The sequence below is a fragment of the Mustela lutreola genome, chromosome 6 (assembly GCF_030435805.1).
Source record: "Mustela lutreola isolate mMusLut2 chromosome 6, mMusLut2.pri, whole genome shotgun sequence".
In the NCBI taxonomy this organism is placed as follows: Eukaryota; Metazoa; Chordata; class Mammalia; order Carnivora; family Mustelidae; genus Mustela; species Mustela lutreola.
Window position 1 is genome coordinate 59711322 of NC_081295.1, and position 17685 is coordinate 59729006.

General features: G+C 44.1%; 1 protein-coding gene and 1 long non-coding RNA gene across 10 annotated transcripts in view; one reads left to right on the plus strand and one right to left on the minus strand.

Moving 5' to 3' along the window:
* Window positions 1-6220: 6220 nt before the first annotated feature.
* Window positions 6221-7926, minus strand: LOC131833732 (uncharacterized). 2 transcript variants are annotated; one of them, XR_009354606.1, is made up of 2 exons: window positions 7680-7926; window positions 6221-6453 (listed from the first exon to the last, which is right to left on the minus strand). It is a non-coding gene; the product is annotated as an uncharacterized LOC131833732 (long non-coding RNA). The 2 variants fall into 2 exon arrangements; XR_009354605.1 differs by having other exon boundaries at window positions 7187-7926.
* A 2-nt stretch (window positions 7927-7928) lies between these two features.
* Window positions 7929-17685, plus strand: part of HIVEP2 (HIVEP zinc finger 2) — a 198818-nt gene continuing 189061 nt past the window's right edge. For 3 of the 8 annotated variants that reach the window (XM_059177390.1, XM_059177383.1, XM_059177389.1), the window contains exon 1: window positions 9736-9863. The gene's annotated coding sequence lies outside the window, so the exon portion shown is untranslated. Of the gene's footprint in view, window positions 8294-9271; window positions 9410-9735; window positions 9864-10150; window positions 10239-10442; window positions 10550-17685 lie in introns of those variants that run through there. The other 5 variants (XM_059177386.1, XM_059177391.1, XM_059177388.1 and 2 more) reach the window with 4 other exon arrangements.

Here is a 17685-nt window from a genome sequence, read left to right on the forward strand (position 1 = left end):
TACAATATAATATATAATATACAATATAATATATATGAAATATGTGTTTTAAAATATCCTATTTAAAATATATATTTAAAACTCCAAAGTCTGTCCCTTTTTTAAAATCACCTATTTGATAAAGGAATCTTCTTCTGGCTTCTGGTGGCTTCTATTACATCATATCTTACTACTTTCTCCCCCCCCCCCCCCCGTCCCCGCTCTTCAACTCTCTCATCTACCCACACTGGTCTTTCAGTTCCTCGTGGCATGAACTGCTTCTTGGCTTAGGGATTTTATACTTTCAGTTCCCTCTTTCTGAGGCACTGTTTCTCTGCTCTTCTGCAGTTGGGTCACAGGCCAAGTGTCAACTCTGCAGATACCACCCCCCCCCCCAACCAATATTATTTCACCCTATATATTTACTGTCTACTAACTACCTTGTTTTATTCTTCATGTTCTCATGATTTGAAGTGGTCATATTTGTTAATTTGGTTACTATTTTCTCCCCAAGTAGAATGTGAGCACTACAGAATCCAGAGGCCTCATCTGCTTTGTTTACCCTGGTATCTCCAGTGACCAAAGTGTGCTCAGCACATAGGCACTTGATATGTTATTTCTGGAACAAAGAGAGAGTTGATAGATAGATAGATAGATAGATAGATAATAGATGTCTTTGCCTCAAGGTAGAAGTTATGATATAGACTACCTTAAGGGCACATTAGTTGGGAAGTGGCACAAGAGAACATTCTAGAAGGTTAAAAATATTCTCCATCTTGATCAGAATAGCGATTACACAAACACATGCACATATATACCCCCAAATTAATCTGGTTGTACATTTGTGATTTGCTTATTTTGTGTACTTAAATTTAAAAAGATACAAACTGTTGTGTTAATCCATCAAGGACTAGACTACATGCATGACATTTGGTAAGCTTGGTAACACTGGTGCCTGGGTCAGAGATCTCTAGACGTCCAGCACAAAACCTTTGATTGTTGGAAAATAGTTGTTGCCTTAAAGGACAGATCTAAGATCAACCACACACCAGGACGCCTTTCTAAAACCACAGGTTATTCTTTTAATGTGGATCTGTTTTACCTATTATCTACCTGTGACATTGGGTAAGACTTTATTTAGCTAAGGGAGTCTCATATTTTCTCAGTGGCTCTGCCATCGCTTATACACAGAGCCCAGGAAACGATAAGAAAGCAGGAATATAATACTAACCTTAAAACTCAGAGTCCTTATTCACCATCATTTATAGCTGGCACAGTCTCCGCTAGTTGAGATTCCACAATGCATATCAGAAGAAATGATTATAAAACAAAGATGGATGAAATGAGAGGGCCCTAGGGGACGTGGGTATATCAGTTTGCTAGAGAGAAGATTTTGTATGCAAGAATATGCATTATTCTCTATATGAAGAATGTCAATGGTAAATGACACACTGAATAAGTGGTTCCTTTATGAATCTTTTTAAAAAAGATATAAAACAAATAATTAACTTTCTAATGCTGTTATAGTCTACGAAAATCAATGACAATGGCCTTGTTTATATTAATGCTCTTTTCAAGTAATTGAATCTTAACCCTCTTGAGTAAAAAGTATTTTAAAAAAGATTTTAATTTTCTATTGTAGGAATCTTTCTAAGCAATCATGAATTTCTTCCTTCTCACTTACAAAAGGTGTTCCTCTCTCCTTTCTCCTTGCTTTGGGCTCATCAAGTGTGTTGATGGCTGCATGGGGCCCTCTCAGCAGTAACTATGTTGTTATCCCAGCAAAAACCTCCTCAACCTACCCCACTCCCTGGTTAGCTGTCTATTTTCATTATCTCTTTCCTTGCTGAGAGCGCCGATACCATCCTCTACTAGCACGTCTTCTCTTTAATGTGACCCTTTTCACTTACTACCTTATTATACATAGAATTTCTAGCTAAACTTGTCACAAGTTTGTGACAGTTATTTGACTGTGTGTGTGTGTGTGTGTGTGTGTGTGTGTGTTTGTGTGTGTGTGTTTCCTCTTCTGAACTCTTGGTTCAAAGTTATATAAAAGAGGGTCCAGTCTATCAGAGATCTGACCAACAGACGGAATGAGAGTGCATCAAGTCTCTGGTCTCAGAAATCCTAAAAGGTAAAGGATTGAGGTACCAATAAAAAACTTCATTGGCAAATTCAAGAAAAATGCATTTGTTCCTCCAAAATGTTTTAAGGTTTGATAATGAGAAATAACTCTTCTCATTTCTGAGCGTGTAGTATATCAAATTTACATGGCCTAGGTTTAAGCTGAAATCTCTCTCCCCTCGACCACCATAGAACTTGGTAGGAATGTGAAGGTGCTTGATAAGCTCTTTCCCCTGTTCTCCCTTTCTGCTCTCTTCTTTTCCTTTTCCTACTTTTTTTCCTCACCCTGGGTTGTCAGCAGTTCAAGCTTTAGAATTTATGACTGTAAGGGAACCCCTCACAGATGAGGAAGTAGGGTCCCAAGAAAGGGGAGGCAAGTCTCCTGCTGGCTCAAGCTCAGAGCTGGGACCTATGCTCTTTGCTCTTACCTAAGGACCCCAGGTCATCGTGGCTCCCTCTGCACAGGCTTTGGCAGAGGCTTTCTCAGTTGGTACCCAAATACCCATTTTCCACTTTGCCTCTCACTTTATATTTCCACACCCTTTCCCCTTCAGTCTGTGTCCTATTCCTAGACCTCTATTGTTCCCCGACAGCAACCCTGCCCAAACATGGGGCCTCTCTGTGTCACCCCCCTCCACGCTTCTCCATATCATCCCCATCCTGTGCTTTGTCAAGACAAATCAGTTTGAGTCTTAAGTTAGCTGTCACTCTGGAAAAGCAATCTAATAAATTAATCTCTCATAAGAAGTTAATGACTTATTAAGAGCTTAGGATATTAAGAGTTCACTACTCATATTTGGCTTGTACTGGAAGATTTTCATCAATGCAAAGTCCTAACCCCACGCAGTGACTGTTAAGTGGAGAAATTTCAACTGTAACCCATTTTGGAGTGGGGTAAGGTGATAGCAGAGAAGGGGGGGCTATTGTTAATGACATACCATAAGCCTATGTTCCCCTATATCTAAGGGAGCACGCACTTCAGGCTTTACTTATCCTGGACAGTCTTATTCCTACTACTGACTGCTTCCTAATTTGGTTTTTTGTTCTCAGTCTTCTGGTGTTCCTATCTTCCTCAAGATAAAGATCTGCTGTGGGCAGCCCTTGAGGGCTCTCTAGAATGTAAGAAGCTAGCCTACTAGCAATTTAGACTGCTGAAATGTGCAGAGCCCTTCCGTAAACTGTGGGCATGGCTCATCCTAAACGAAACCAGAAAATCATCAAAGTTTGTTTGCATTCTGTTCTTCCACACCAACTACCTCTCTCCCACCCCTCTCCCCACTGTACTTTCCTAATTCTGTACCCCACAAACCTTTGTCCTCTCTCAAATCTTCTCATCCCCAGCCTTGGTTCATTCACTGGGAACTTTTCTTTCTGAACATATGTTTACACAGAGGAAATCTGGTTAAACTAAAAGTCACAAGAAGATTTTTGAGGAATAAAAAGGGCCAACTTGTCCTAAGGGATCACATGAAGCCTGAGGAAGGTGATATACTGCGCAGAAGGGGGTTCTCAGGCAGTCAGCTAGCTTCATTTCAATCTTAGGGTCAAGTGTAAAGCAATGGTTTTCAAGGTTTAATGAGAACGGGAGTCACAGGTAGCGGTGTTTTCCTTAAGAACTATGGAGTTTCCCGGGACCTAATTGTAAGGACTCTAATTTTACAAATTTAGGGGTCATCCCAGACTTTTACAAAAGCATTTCAAGAGATGTTATGGATGCCTGGATGGTTCAGTCAGTTCAGTGCCTGCCTTTGGCTCGGATTCTAATCCCAGGGTTCTAGTCCTGAATTGGGCTCCTTGCTCCCTGTCCCTCTGCCTGATGCTTCCCTGCTTGTGCTCTCTCTCTCAGTCTTTCTCTTTCTTTCTCTGATAAATAAATAAATAAATAAATAAATAAATAAATAAAAGAACTGTTGCTATTGGTGGTCTTTGGTCTTTGAAACATACCTAGAGATACTCTGGAGTATGGGGTGATGGTCACCAGATGGCTGGAAGTCTATGAGCTCTGCCCATCCTATGAAAGCCAGGAGGATGAACACTTGATCCTTCAATCATAACAGATGTCACCTTCAGCCTCAGGTAGTATGGCTCCAGCAGACTGGTCCTTAATTACCACACCATGCTTCCACTTTCCAACCAAAGGAAGTTATAATGGGATAGACTGGTCTACAGTAGAGTGTTTGGCTTCTATCCTATTAACAATTCAACAGACAGGCATATTTTTCCCACAAAATTCTTCTTTCCCAACTAATTTTTGGAATCCTAAGCTTCCTTTATACCACACAAATCATGAAACTGCTTAATTCTTCACCATATACCAAGTAAAGCAGGTGAGTAGAAAGAGGGAGAGCCATCAGAAAGGCATTTCTAAATCATCACTCTTTACCAAGACCCAAGGCTATATTCCATTTACTCATCAGAACTCTATAGCAGGTAACCCCTTTAGAATCTTATTTATAGTACTATAAATTTATCTGAGAGAATGGCATGCTAGTTAATTCATTTTACAGTTTTGTGGAGGGATTTATTACAGAGATTTATATAGAATTTGCAGTCATAAGGAGTTAGGCACATCATTTTGACCAATTCCCTAACTTTAAAAATAGAGAAACCAGGCCAGAAACATAAAGGATATAGTGGACACACGCTCCCCACAAGGACTCCTGCTCCTCTTCTTTCTTTTGGGAACTACTCTTTCCATGAGGACCACCCCCAACTCCAAGTCTAGGTATGAGCAATCATATCACCCTACCACCCCTGCCCAGTGATTGGCCCAAGGGCAAGGAACTGACCACGGCGGCCTTGAACTCTCTGGGTAGAAGGTCTTTTCCCACTGGGGTTGCTAAATTGGGAAAATGATAATCTGACACTGCTGCCACCACCCTGCAGAATATTTGTCTGAAGAGCAAAGTGAAGGAGAGGGATAGGAAAAGTTGAGAGAGGGAGAACGGACCAGGGTAAGATCACTGGAGACCAGGGAGCAGGCTGAGTTAGAATTTGGTTCTTCAGTTCTAGTTTTATGAGTCAGTGAAGTCCCTGTCACTCTTTTTTGTTTGTTTGTTTGTTTTTAAATTACCATAGAAGGTATTATGTGTTTCAGGGGGAGGTCTGTGAATCATCAGTCTTACACAATATACAGCTCTCACCATAGCACATAAGCTCCCCCATGTCCACTCCCAGCCACCCCATCCTCCCCACCTTCCTCCCCTCTAGCAACTCTCAGTTTATTTCCTGAGATTAAGAGTCTCTTAAGGTGTGTCACCCCTTTCATTCTTAAACTAGTTTGAGTTGAGGATTTAAACTGATTAGTAAAATGGACGTGGCTGGTTCTAAAGCTTTCGGTAGGGGTAGGACGACTTCTGGCTCTCAAGTTTTCTTGCCCCAGTGTATCAGTCTCCATGCTCTGGGGCAACAGGTCTTGAGTTTCAGAATGCCTAAGTGTAAACTGCATTATCTGCTAAGAATGCAGATTACTAGGTCCACAAAGGTTCAAATTTGGTGGGACTGGGTGGCAAAGACCATTAACCTGTCCCCTTATCAAGCTTCTTCCTGAATGAGAAAAGTTCCGGGTGGCTTACGAGGCTGTTCTGTCCCCTAGCTGTCACCTTCTGTTCCAGTCACACTGTTTGCCTTGAGGTCTACAAACATGCCAGGCTTGCTCTGGTCTTAGAACTTTATCTTAGCTGCTCCTTCTACAGGAAAAGCTCTTTACTCCACCTAGTCTACTGCTAAACCATTCTTTTTAATTACTGGCAGAAGTCTCACTTTTAAGAAGTGTCACTTTTAAGAAGTCTGTTCTGATCTCCCTATTTAATACAGTAACACAACACCCCTCACCCACCCATATCCCTTACCCTATTTTATATTTTCCCCCCAACTCTTTTCACCTACCATACGTCTATACCCTTCATTTCTTGTTTATTTTCTGTTCTCTTCCTCCTCCATTCCCCCTCCCCCTTGCTAGACTGCAAGCTTCAGGAAATTGGGGATCTTTGATTTGTTCACTGACATATCCTAAGTATCTTCAGCATACAGTAGGTAAGTAATAAATATTTTTTGAATGAAAATGCTTTCAGTTCAAGGTGATTTCTGACTCTGAAAAAAATGCCATACTGCCATGTGGACATTAATTATTTTATTAAGACCTCTCAATCCAGATCCCCAGATTTTCTTTACCTTTCAATTGGAAAAGCAGTAGGAAAAGTAATGGAAAGAAAGTTCTTACCTCACTGCTGATGCTAAGTATGGGGGTTCAAGCTGGGTCACCTATGCTGGAGGGATCCTCACTTTCCTTAGAGCCCCTTAGGGCTGAGGGCACAGTTTACCATTGCTGGTTTTGTCTCTGGAGGTTTTCTGGGAAGAGGAGTTCTTCTGTTACTCTATTTCCCTTGCTTATAAGCAACTGGACAGACATATTGCAGCATTAGCAGTTGGAGGCAAGGATGCATTTACTTCAACATACTGATTTTTTCCAAGTAGAAGGATGATAACTAGTTTGCACATATTCACACATTCTGCTTCAACTTCATTCAGGCTACCTTCTTTAGAAGCTTGATGATTTCGGAACAAGGTAATAAGAATTGAAGTTTGACTAAACACTGCCTTTAGGGGTCCTCTGTGGTAGTGGGATGGGTCATCAAAACTGATATATATTTGCTTTTTAAAAAAATTATTTTAACTGCCCAATTAGCTGAATACCTTAATATTCACATTATGGCACATAATCTCATCTTTTAAAGAGGCATTTAAGATTTCAACTAACACTCATTCTAGCGAAGCAAAACGCTGCTTGCTATCCTTGCTCAGTTTCTGGGAGTTTGGGCAGCTGCTGTTGTGTGTGCTGAAGGGAAATTGGGTTCTTAAAGAAACTGCTTAATCTTCTCTATTAAGCTATTAAATAAAATGGGCTTTGGGAGTATGTAGCAGGTGGGTTTGGAAGTGAAAAAACATTTCCAAAATCATGTTTTGCGTTTCAAATGGATGTTTAAAAATCCAACGGCATACATTTAAGAGGGAGCGATGATGGGTGCGTTTTTATTAAGTGCCTTAAGTTAAATGAAGAAAGTCTGAAAATTCGAGAACTTACATAATGAAAGGAGAAGCCGCTTTAGTGGAAGTAGGCCTTGAATTTAAATGGGATCAACCTGGAAGGACACAGTGAAATTTATTCCAAATCATTCAGATTTTTCTCCTTTGAAAAAAATATCGATGAAAAACGTATCGCCCCTTTATTTTGCGGAGTCGTCCTTCAGGGCAATGTCGCCATTGCACGGGGACCTCAGAAATACACTGATTATAGGTCGAAATGACAAACAAAACAAACCAAAACCGAAACCAGCAGTGCAATTGTCGAAGTCATTAAGGGGGCTGTCCTCCCATTTAATGTATTCATTTTTAATGAAAAGGGAAGGGAATATTTGATACGCGCTGACATTTGGTCCCTTTCCGCGAAATCTGAAACTTGAGACGCAAAACATTCCGCAGTTGTCGGTGAAATACCGGCTTTAAAAGCAGAACCACGGTGAATGTCTTTGGTCGGGAATTCCAGAGACTAATTTCCACCCCTCCCACGGAGTCACCTGCTCAGGGGGAACCCCGGCCAGAAATCCGGGTCGCGCCAGGTCAAATCTTGCGCGTCTCTTGTTTACTCCGCCCGGGGCAGGGCGGCGGCGCGGCCGGATGAGGGAGGGGGGGTGGCCGCCTGGGCCCGCGGTGCCCGGGGCACTGGGCTCTGCTCAACTCTGCGCGGCTGTTCGGGTGCCCGGGAGGGGCGGCGCGCCGTCCCCGCCGGGTGGGGGGACCACTCGGAGGAGGCGCTCCGGCCGCTCGCCGCGGCCTCAGGGGAACCTCCCCCGAGGGTGCACACGAGTCCACACACGCCGGGTAACGGCTGGAGGGAGCCCCGGTGTCCCCCGGGTGTCGCCGGGTCGGGAAGGAAGCCCAGGGCCCGGTCCCCACTCGCCTGGGATTCCCCTGCCCCCGGGCCCCGCTCTCCCCGCGCTGTCGGCTATTTCACTCGCGTCTCTTCCTAGGCGGGCGAAGCGCGCGGGCTGGAGGCAGCCGCTAGCCCCGGGTCCCAGCGCGGCCCACCAGGAAACCGGCAGCTGTTCCCCGCGCCGCTGCGCAAGCCAATTTGAACACCCTCGCGGGGGCGGGCCGCTCGCCCGGAGCTGGGTGCACCCAGGGCACCCTGGTGAGTGACCCCAGGGAAGGCAATGGGGGCATTTCAAACGCGTGAAAAGTTGCTTCCTCAGGGGCACGGAAACTGCTAGTAAAAAGGTTTGCAAAGCCCCAGAAATGCAGCCAGAGGTAGTCTGATTTTATTTTTTTTTGAACCCTAACATAACCGTGAGTAGAGGAGGGTGCGAGAAAGAGGAAAGGGAGCAAGAGGTACACGGACAAAATCATAATGACAATACTAATTATTATATAATTCCGTTTGTCATCAAGACTGGGAAGATTAAATTATATAGAGAAATGGGGAAGTTGGGTGGGGGTGGGGGAGGTTTCCACGTCCCTAAAGGAAATTCTCAGGCTCCTAGAGACGCCCAAGTTTTTTTTGCATGACAAGTAGAGACCGGCTCTCGGGGGAGTTTCCCGATCCCAGCGAGCGCGAGCGCTAGCGCGAGGTCGGCGGCGGTCTTCCCGCCCCGAGCGGCCGCAACGGGGCCGGGACCTTCCCTCCCCGCCGCCTCCCTCCCCCCATCACCCCGCGCGCCGCACAGTCCTTTCTCGCTCGCCGGCTCCAGACTGGTTTTTCTGGTTCAACCTCCCTCCCTGGGACGCGCTGGGGGATCCGATGACGTCGCTGGCTGAGTCTCTCCCTCTTCCTCCCTCCCTCCCCCCGCCTCTCCCCCCGCCCGCCCTCGCCGCGCACTCCTCCTAGTAACTTCTGTTCGGGGAGGCGCTGCCAGGAATAACCCGGTGCGTCCACAGCCCGGGAGGGGAGGCGGCCGCTGCGGCTCCCGCACGCAGACTGCTTGCGGCCCGGGCCTCGCGCTCCCTCGCGAGCCCCGCGGCCCCGACCCCGGGCCCATCTCCGTATACTGTCAGAAAAATAAATAAAGGAAAGAGGAGCCTGGGCAGGCGGTCGGGATCTCTTCCCTCCCTCCGCGCCCGCCCTCCCTCTGTCCTTAAGGAAATGCTACCAGACACCCCCCACCAGACACGCTCAGCCTTGGCGAGGAGCGGCCGCCGCGGCAGCGAGAACAAGGGCACCAGGGGGGTTTCCTCCTCCTCCTCCTCTCCCTCCTCTTCCTCCTTCTCCTCTCCGTCCTCCTCCTCCTCCTTCTCAGCGGTGACTTTCCAGGTGAGCGGCCGCCGCTGCTGCGAGGATTCCCCTTGCCCGCTCGGGCTCGGGCCGCCGCGTCGCGCCCTCCTCCCGCCCCTGTCACCCGGCGGCGGCCGGGAGCTGACAGCCGCTCGAGGGGCTCGCGGCCCGGAGGCGGGCAGCCGGCGGGAGGCGGGCTGGAGGTGAGAGGGTGGAGAGGAGGCGAGCGGGGCGCCGCCGAGTGCTGTCTCTCCCCGCCGGAGGAGGGTCTCCACAAAAACATCTTCGGGGACTGTGGCACAAGTCTTTGCCAAGTTCAGTCTTGGACCTTGAGGCTCCCCGGAGCCTGGAGCAACTTGGAGGGTCTTCTGGCTGGTTAACAATATTCCTACACGTCTGGACTTTGGGGTGCTGGGTGCAGCTTTGGGGTGCGTGGAGGGCGGACCGACCGTTTGGGAGAGCAGAGCGGCGGGAATCTAGGTTCCTCGGCTCGGTAAGTGGCCTAGGCGCCGTGTTTTTCCTGCCTTTTTTAGCACCGGGAGCTTGTTTCACTTTATACCGAAAACGCCTCCGCCGGGTTCGGTCGCCTCCAGCGGCGCGCACCCCCGGCCCCTTCCTGGTTTCCCCAGGGTGAGGGTCGGAGGGGGCGGGGATGGGAGAGACCTCGCCAGGGGGGTCCGGCGCGTCGGGAAATGCGGGGAATACCCTGGCCGAGGATCTATGCAGATGAGGGGAGGCTGCTTTGCGTAATGTCCTGGGGGGAGGGGGCCGCGCGGGAGCGCTGGAGGCAGGAATGTGCCTGGTTACTAATGAGGGACGTGCACCGGCGCGCACCGCCGGGCCACCGCTGCGGCTGCCGCGGCCGCGGGTTCGTCGTCAGGTAGCGGGGGAGGGGGCCGCGGGCGTGCGGCGCGGGCCAGGGGCGGGCGGGCGGCGCGGGGGCCGGGCCGCCGGCCTGCGGCCGAGCGAGCGCGGCGAAGGCGCTAGCTGTTGGCATTTCAGTGACTCCTTTCTCCTCCGGAGCGAGGAAGGGAAGGAAGGAAGGAGAGAAGGAAGGAAGCGAGGAAGGAGGGGACTGTCTCGATGGAAGGTTCAGGCGGAGGCGCCCTCGCCTTGCGGGTGCACCGACCGCAGAGCGGCTCCCGGCGCGTCGGGCCGGCCGGGGGCGCGTGGAGACGGGTGGGGGCGGTTTGCATGCGTGTTTGTCTGTGCGTCTGCCGGGGGACCGGGAAGGCACATGTGTGTTTGGGCTCTGCACTGTAGGGAGCTGGGTCTGCGCCTTTATGTCTGTTCCCTGAAGTGGGTGGAACGTTGGCCCGTTCCGGGAATGTTCCATGACGTGGTGCAGCCACAGGAAGGGGGTTAACGAGGGGCTCTCTGCCGCGGCGGCTCTATCAAAGCAGATGTGCTGCCGCTGCTCTCACCTCCCTTCACCCCTCCCCCCGCCTTTCCATTCTGTGCGTCTGGTGTTGATAGGGGCGAGACAGGAAAACACTGCTCTGTGTGTGTGTGTGTTTGGGGTGGGGTAGGGTGGTGGGGTGGGGGTGGGGGTGATGTATGTGTGGTGTCTGTCGTATTTGGTGGGGGAGACTCCAGATCAGCTCTGCCACCCCAGCTGTTATCACAGATTGGTGCGCTTTATACGCATGTGCCTCTCGCGTTCTGTCCCTCTTACATAACACTGCTAGTGCAGCAGAGGACACGAGAAAATGCGACCCCAACCCTCCAAGCCCAAATTGGGTGAGGGGATAGAAGGTCAGGAAGTGTCCCTTGGTGTTGTCCTTCAGGGACGTTGCTTCCAGTGGAAAAAGGGAGGAGGGTAAAGAGGGTTTTCTTCAAGTGGCTCTTCTCATCTCTGACTTGAAAGCATCTAACTGAAAAGGACTGCAGGAACTAGTCTTCTCTAATGGGAAAGCTTTTACAGGCTTCGCCGAGGGAAAGTGGGTACTTTAACCTCGGGAGTACAGAGAAGACAGAGGGTCCTTAATAGACACTTAGAGGAGCTCAGCACTATGTGTGGGGTAGGGGTCAGTGGGGATGGCTTTGAGGGGACCGGAGAAATAACCCGATAATAGGTTTCGCTGGAGGCCTTAGGACACCTGTAATGGCTTAGAATTCTCACAGGAAGCAGTGTGTGCAACTGACATTGCAAAAGCCTTATTCTCTGCACAGTTTCTTAGGCCTAAAATGAACATAAAAAGGCTTGTTTCCGGTACTTTCATTATAATGGAAAATTTGAACCGATTGTTCTCCTTCCTTTTTTGCCATTTTAAAAATAACCCAATTTACCTCCAAATAAATATTGGTACTCTCTCCCACCCCCAAAGGCTAGACCTTGATAATTCACAAGAGAACTGTGTTTTTCTAGCATACTCAGAGCTCTAGTCAAGGGCTATTGATTTTTCTCTTCAGTACAGTTGTTTCTTTTGTGGCGCATAATCAAGCCCAGAAATTACTTGAAATATTAATAAGATCCATTTTAATTAAATTTGCAATGATCTGTCCTCCTAGAAAAAGGCCATTTAACTTTATTAGAAACATTTCCTCCAGTAGTATAGTATAGTAATGTTTGGTGATATTTGTCCTTGAGCAAACCAAGTTATTTTAAATATTTGCATATATATGTATATGGATATATATTACATTTATCTTCTGTATATGACATATGTATTAGTATTTGCAGATGTCTTGTGCTTTTCACCTTGTAAGAGTGCCAAAACAAGGTTTTAACCAAATAGATTGTGTAATGAGTAGATTTGGTTTGATTTTTACACTTGATCTTAGCCAAAAGGCTGAGAAGTGATTGATTTGGTTTGATTTTTAAGGTATAGGCCAAATGGTTAACAGGACAGATATGCCTTCTGTGTGCTATCGCTTTCATTATTAGACAAAATTTCTGTGGACCATGAAGAAATCATGTTACCAGATAAGAACGGTGCATTTTATTTTGAGGTGAAAGGGATTTACCAACATCCACTTAATGACAGTATGCTTCAAGTGTCATAATCCTTTTTGACCACTAGGTTTGAAACGTGCAGTATCTTTCTTATGTACAGAGAAATGTTATATGACAATAGTGAATCTTTTGAAAATTGTCTGAGTTTCTTGCTTTGAACATAGGTCAGGTATAAAACAAAATTTGTTTGTTGGCATCTTTATCTCTTGATACGGTAATTGTATTTTATGAGGTTATGGTATCTGTATTTTATGAGGTTGGCTTTTTTAGAGACTGCTTCTTTTTATGTAAGAGTGCTTATGATTAAATTGATGTGAAATTGATCTGGGGGCAATTTTGGGAGTGGTAGCATATTAATGATACTATAGATATGAATTTTAACTTGTTAGGTCCCTGTGGAGGTCTTTGGGAAAATACTATTAAAGTAGATAAAACATTTTTATATTTCTATTAAACATGAGATGTGAAAATGGATTTACGATATGTGTGTTATCACAGAATGAAATCATATTATTTGACTACATCGAAAGATTAGCCAGCGGAATCTTTTGATTGATTAGGTTCCTTTTACATGAGATGTGTTTTCAAACGTTCTTGTTACCATGAAAACAAAACAGAGACAACATGTATGCAGGCGTTCCTTGTGGAATAATGATACATGTGTCTGCTTGAGCTTTTGGCACTTTGTCACTATTCAGGAAACCAGGTTGAATTTTTTGTGCTGATTGAATTTAAAATGAAAAAAATTTTTTTTTAAAGAATTTGCCTATTTTGATTTTTAAAGCAGGGCTTGCTTACTTCAACAACAACAATTACAAATAATAGTCTATTTGTGTTGGTGTAGATTTTTTTAGTTATCAATAATTAGCTGAGGTTAAACTGAAAGCTTCAACATAGCAAAAGTAATTTTAAAGACCTATAGAAAATGTTATTCGGCATGAGTGAAAAGCGTACTCCATTAGGGTGTGGAATAATTTAATTCCTAATATAGTAACTATTATAATAAAGGAAAGGTGGTTAAGATCATCAACTGGATGGGTGGTCTGGGATCAAACAGGTTGCTACTCACCTAAGTCTGTTAAAAAACAAACACTGTTTTCAAATTTTGGTTCCTGTTCAGCCTAAACAGGACTCTATTATTGGTCTGTGCATCAATCTTGTAAGTGGAGAAATCGTTCACAATTCAAACCTCCACCTAGAAATTCCAATGCTATGCTTCTAGTTAAGGAATTTATATATGAACGCATCATGAATCCATATTTTGGCTAAAACATGGAATGTAAGGATTGCACCTTTTGAAGTGATATTATAAAAAGGAACCGAGGAAGTTTATCATCTCAACTGGGTGGACGTCAGGCTTTATAAGATACCTCACACTATCAGCATGTATGGGTTTCCTGTAACCACATAGGCAGAGCCTTCATTAATCTTGAGTAAAACTTCAGTGAATGTTCCAGTGAGGCTTCTCAATGCTGGAAGCTGTGGATGAACACAGAAGATTGAGAGAAAATGGGAAATCTTTATGAAAATAAGATTGTGCTTATTTGAAGGAAATTGTACAAATAAAATAATTTTCTATTGGTTCTTGGTATTTGATCACAATTTAAAAAAAAAGCATTGCATTCTATATGCTATTTATGGCAATGCTAACAAAAAAGTTGTAAATCACTATTTGTAGCCATGAGATGGCTCTAAGTAACTTGGAAAAATATTTGAGCACTTTATCTCTGATTGTGACCCAGCTAGTCTCCCTGTAAAAGAGGAAACATAGCCCACTTGGTCTGTGCAATCTTTGGATTCTCTGATGTGGACCCATGGCTAATAGCATTAAGATCGACATCATCAAGACTGAATTTGGAGTGGAATCAGAACTGTTTGATAATTTGTATCACTATTTTTTTTTTTTTGAGCCAAATACATGCTACTCTTAAGATATATTATGTGTCAGTTGAGATAGTAAGTATGGCATTTGATCTGTTCTACAAGTGTCCATACCTTTGGATTTCCTATCCACTTAAAATTTGGAGTCTGACTAGGTAGACATATTTGAAGAAAGTGCTTTGGAGAGTAGAGATGAAAATGATGTTTGTATGCCTGAAGACAGTTCTGGGCAGAGAGCAGGTAGGGTTTGACCCATCACTTCTGGGTCAAGAGGTGATAGTGATTTTGACTTGTCATTCACATTCACATCATTCACATGTCTTAGCCATTTCTTCAGAGAACTATGACAGGTGACCCAGTCATCATTTGTCAAAGCAAGTTATTCATCCATGCATTCAACAAGTATTCACTATGGATCAGGCCTTGTGCTAGGCGCCAAGCATATAATGATGATTTAGACCAGAAAAAGAGCCTCTAATCAGTGGAGTTGACAGATAAGTAAAGCCACATTATGAGTGCTATGGACAAAATATGGAGGAATATGCCATAAAGGGTATATCACCCCTGTCTGAGGAGGTGATATTTGAGCTGAGATGGAAGCATAAGTTATGGTCAAGTGGAAAGAGTGGATGGGGAGAAAAAGAGTATTGTACAAAGAGGGAATAATGGAAATGCCTTTAGATTGGGGGATATATAGTGTTTTGGGGAGCTGAAAGCGAGCCAGTGTGGCTGGAGGGCACCATAACAAGAGATGGGGCAAGATGTAGCCAGACCATGTGGTTAGGACCCCATGAGTGATTATTATCTAGCCTGGTATAAATGGGGACACTGTCCTTGGAGAATCAAGACATATGATTGGCTATGTTAGAGACTGATCATTGGAGAGGGAGTTTGGGGGGGGGGGCAGGGCCTAGAAGTTGGAGAAGGCTTATCTATAGCAGGAATCCTCTTCCCAATACTTTGACACCAATGTTTCTTAATCCCTTAATCCATGCACTGACTTCACTTTGAGGGGTTTAGTTGGAGGTTAGCTATTGTTATTTGCAGATAATTTTTAGAAATAATAAATAATTTAAACTAAAAAGTACTTATTTGAGGCTCAAGTTAACTAAATTGGTCAACATCATTGATTCAATTAATGAATAATTACCAATTCCGAAGTCTTTACAAGGTCGCTGTTTGAAGAACCAATTAATCTTTAGAGCCCAGCACAAGCTGGATCTATATGTTTCTAAACAGCTAGAAACAGCTAGTGAAACATCCGGTTCCCCAGATAATTTAGATAATTTGTCTACACGACTGCAGATACCGGGACCTTTGGAAAAATGTAGATCTTATTTTTTATATTCTGTATGATTAAGGGTTGGTGTAACACAAAAGAGTAGGGGGGAAAAAAGAGTAGAAAATAAAATTTCTTTGTATAATCTTGGACTCCTACTCCCTTTTGTCAACTATTGTAACTTAATTAATTTGCTCCGTGTTTTAAGATTTATATAATGTAGAAAATTCAATTTAGGTTGCAAAAAGGGTCAGTATCTGTAGGAGAAGTCTCAAACTTGGGCTCTGGATTCAGACTTGGGGGTCAGAATGAGGATTGAGAGGTAAGAGGATGATGATCCCTGGCTTAAGAACTTCTTAGGATCTAGAGAAGACATATGGCTTATTAAATAAACTTTCTTAAAACTTACCAGTGGAAGTAGAGAATAAATGGAGGTATTTCTTTTTTTCTGACTGGAAAGATTAGAGGGTCTTTATGGAAAGAAGTTTTGATTGGTGGCCTTGAAGGTTGAAGTGAATGTCAGTAAATTCTCCTGAGAGGGAAGGGTGGGGCACAGTGAATTTAATCTATGTCCCGCCACCCATAGTTGTGCCAAGGGAGAGGAGGGGTGTGTGAACCTGGAAAGGTACCTTGGTTCCAGATCAGTTGGGGCATACAGCCCTCCTGAGAAAGTGGGACTTCACTTAGGTTTTATGAGCAGAGGAGTGATGCTATAATGTGTATGTGTTCAGAAAGATTATAAGAATTTATGGACTGGATATCTTGGTGGCAAGGAGACCATTAAATTGGTATAATGCCCCAAAAAGAAGTAAGGAAGTTTGACACTACTGCATGACAAGGAGAATTATTTTATCTTATTCATAGACATTTTAATAATTAACAAAAGTGATTTAAATGTTTTGATAAACATGGACAGATATGTATGGCAAGTTGTTAGTTTGAGCTACATCTTAAGGACAAAGGACTACACTATTATTTTAAGCTACTGTAAAACTTCTTACTCTGAACAGTATTCATAAATATTAATAGTGAAAGTTGACTACCAAGCACTAACTTAAAAAAATGGTTATACTTAAAATTATAAGACATTTATGTTTTCAGGTGTAAATATTTAAGGAATAGATAGGTGATTCATTTTGGGGTTCATTAGGATAGTGCTTTCTCATTGATACCCAATTGTACCTATATCATGACAGTACTGGACTGATAGTGTAGTGCAGTGTATTTGCAAGGCAGAGCTTTTCTGACAAAGATTTATTTGGTGGTTTCATTTTCTCTGAAAAGGAAAGCAGAAGATCAGTGAAGCTCTTACCATTTGCATTGTTACAGATTGACTTGATTTCAGAAGGCCAACAAAAAGGTGGGACTTTTGAAACTAGGCAGTGGGAAAATATAGACACACCCTTATTTATACTTGCTTGGGGATCTGTCGGCATGCATATGTGTATAGGCGTGCACGTGCATGTACAACACATGTATACTAATCTTAGCAAATTGTGTGTATTCAGTGAGAAAGACAATTTTGATACTTCAAATATAAGCATGAATTGTCATCCTGATAGTTGCAGCAAGACTTTCTTTTAAAATGGAGATTGGGTCTAATTCCATATAAAGAAGATTATAGGAAAGGTAATTTAAATTGTAAGTAGCTTTGTTCACTAAAATGCTAGATTCATTTGCAACAGTGTTTTATTTCTTTTGGAAGCCAGACAACTAGTTTAATAGTGTACATATGAAACACTAATTTGGCTTGTTAATTGGATGCAATTAAACTGAGGTTATTTTATACTGCTTAATTGTCTGAAAATTACATGTGTTGCCATGCCTGTGTAATGTGAGGCAAAAACTGGGGGTATAGTGGAAGCGGAGGTGGAGGGACGTAAGGTCTAGTACTGTCTTTGCAATTAGCTCTCTGTAAAAACTTGGAAGCAAGTCCTTTAAACTCTCTGGACTTCATTTGGAAATGAAAGGATTGGAACAGATGGGCTTCTAAAGCCTCTTCCAACTCATATTCTATCAGTTTATAAATTCTACTTTGTAGTTCTAGAGAACGCAGTGTCATTATATTCTGTAATTATGGTATTACAAGGATGAACTAAACACTTTCATAAAATCAGCACAGTGCCAATTTAGCAAATCCGTTAGAAGGAAGGGTATTTAGGCTGTAAGAGCACTTACTCTGTGCCAGGCTGCACACCA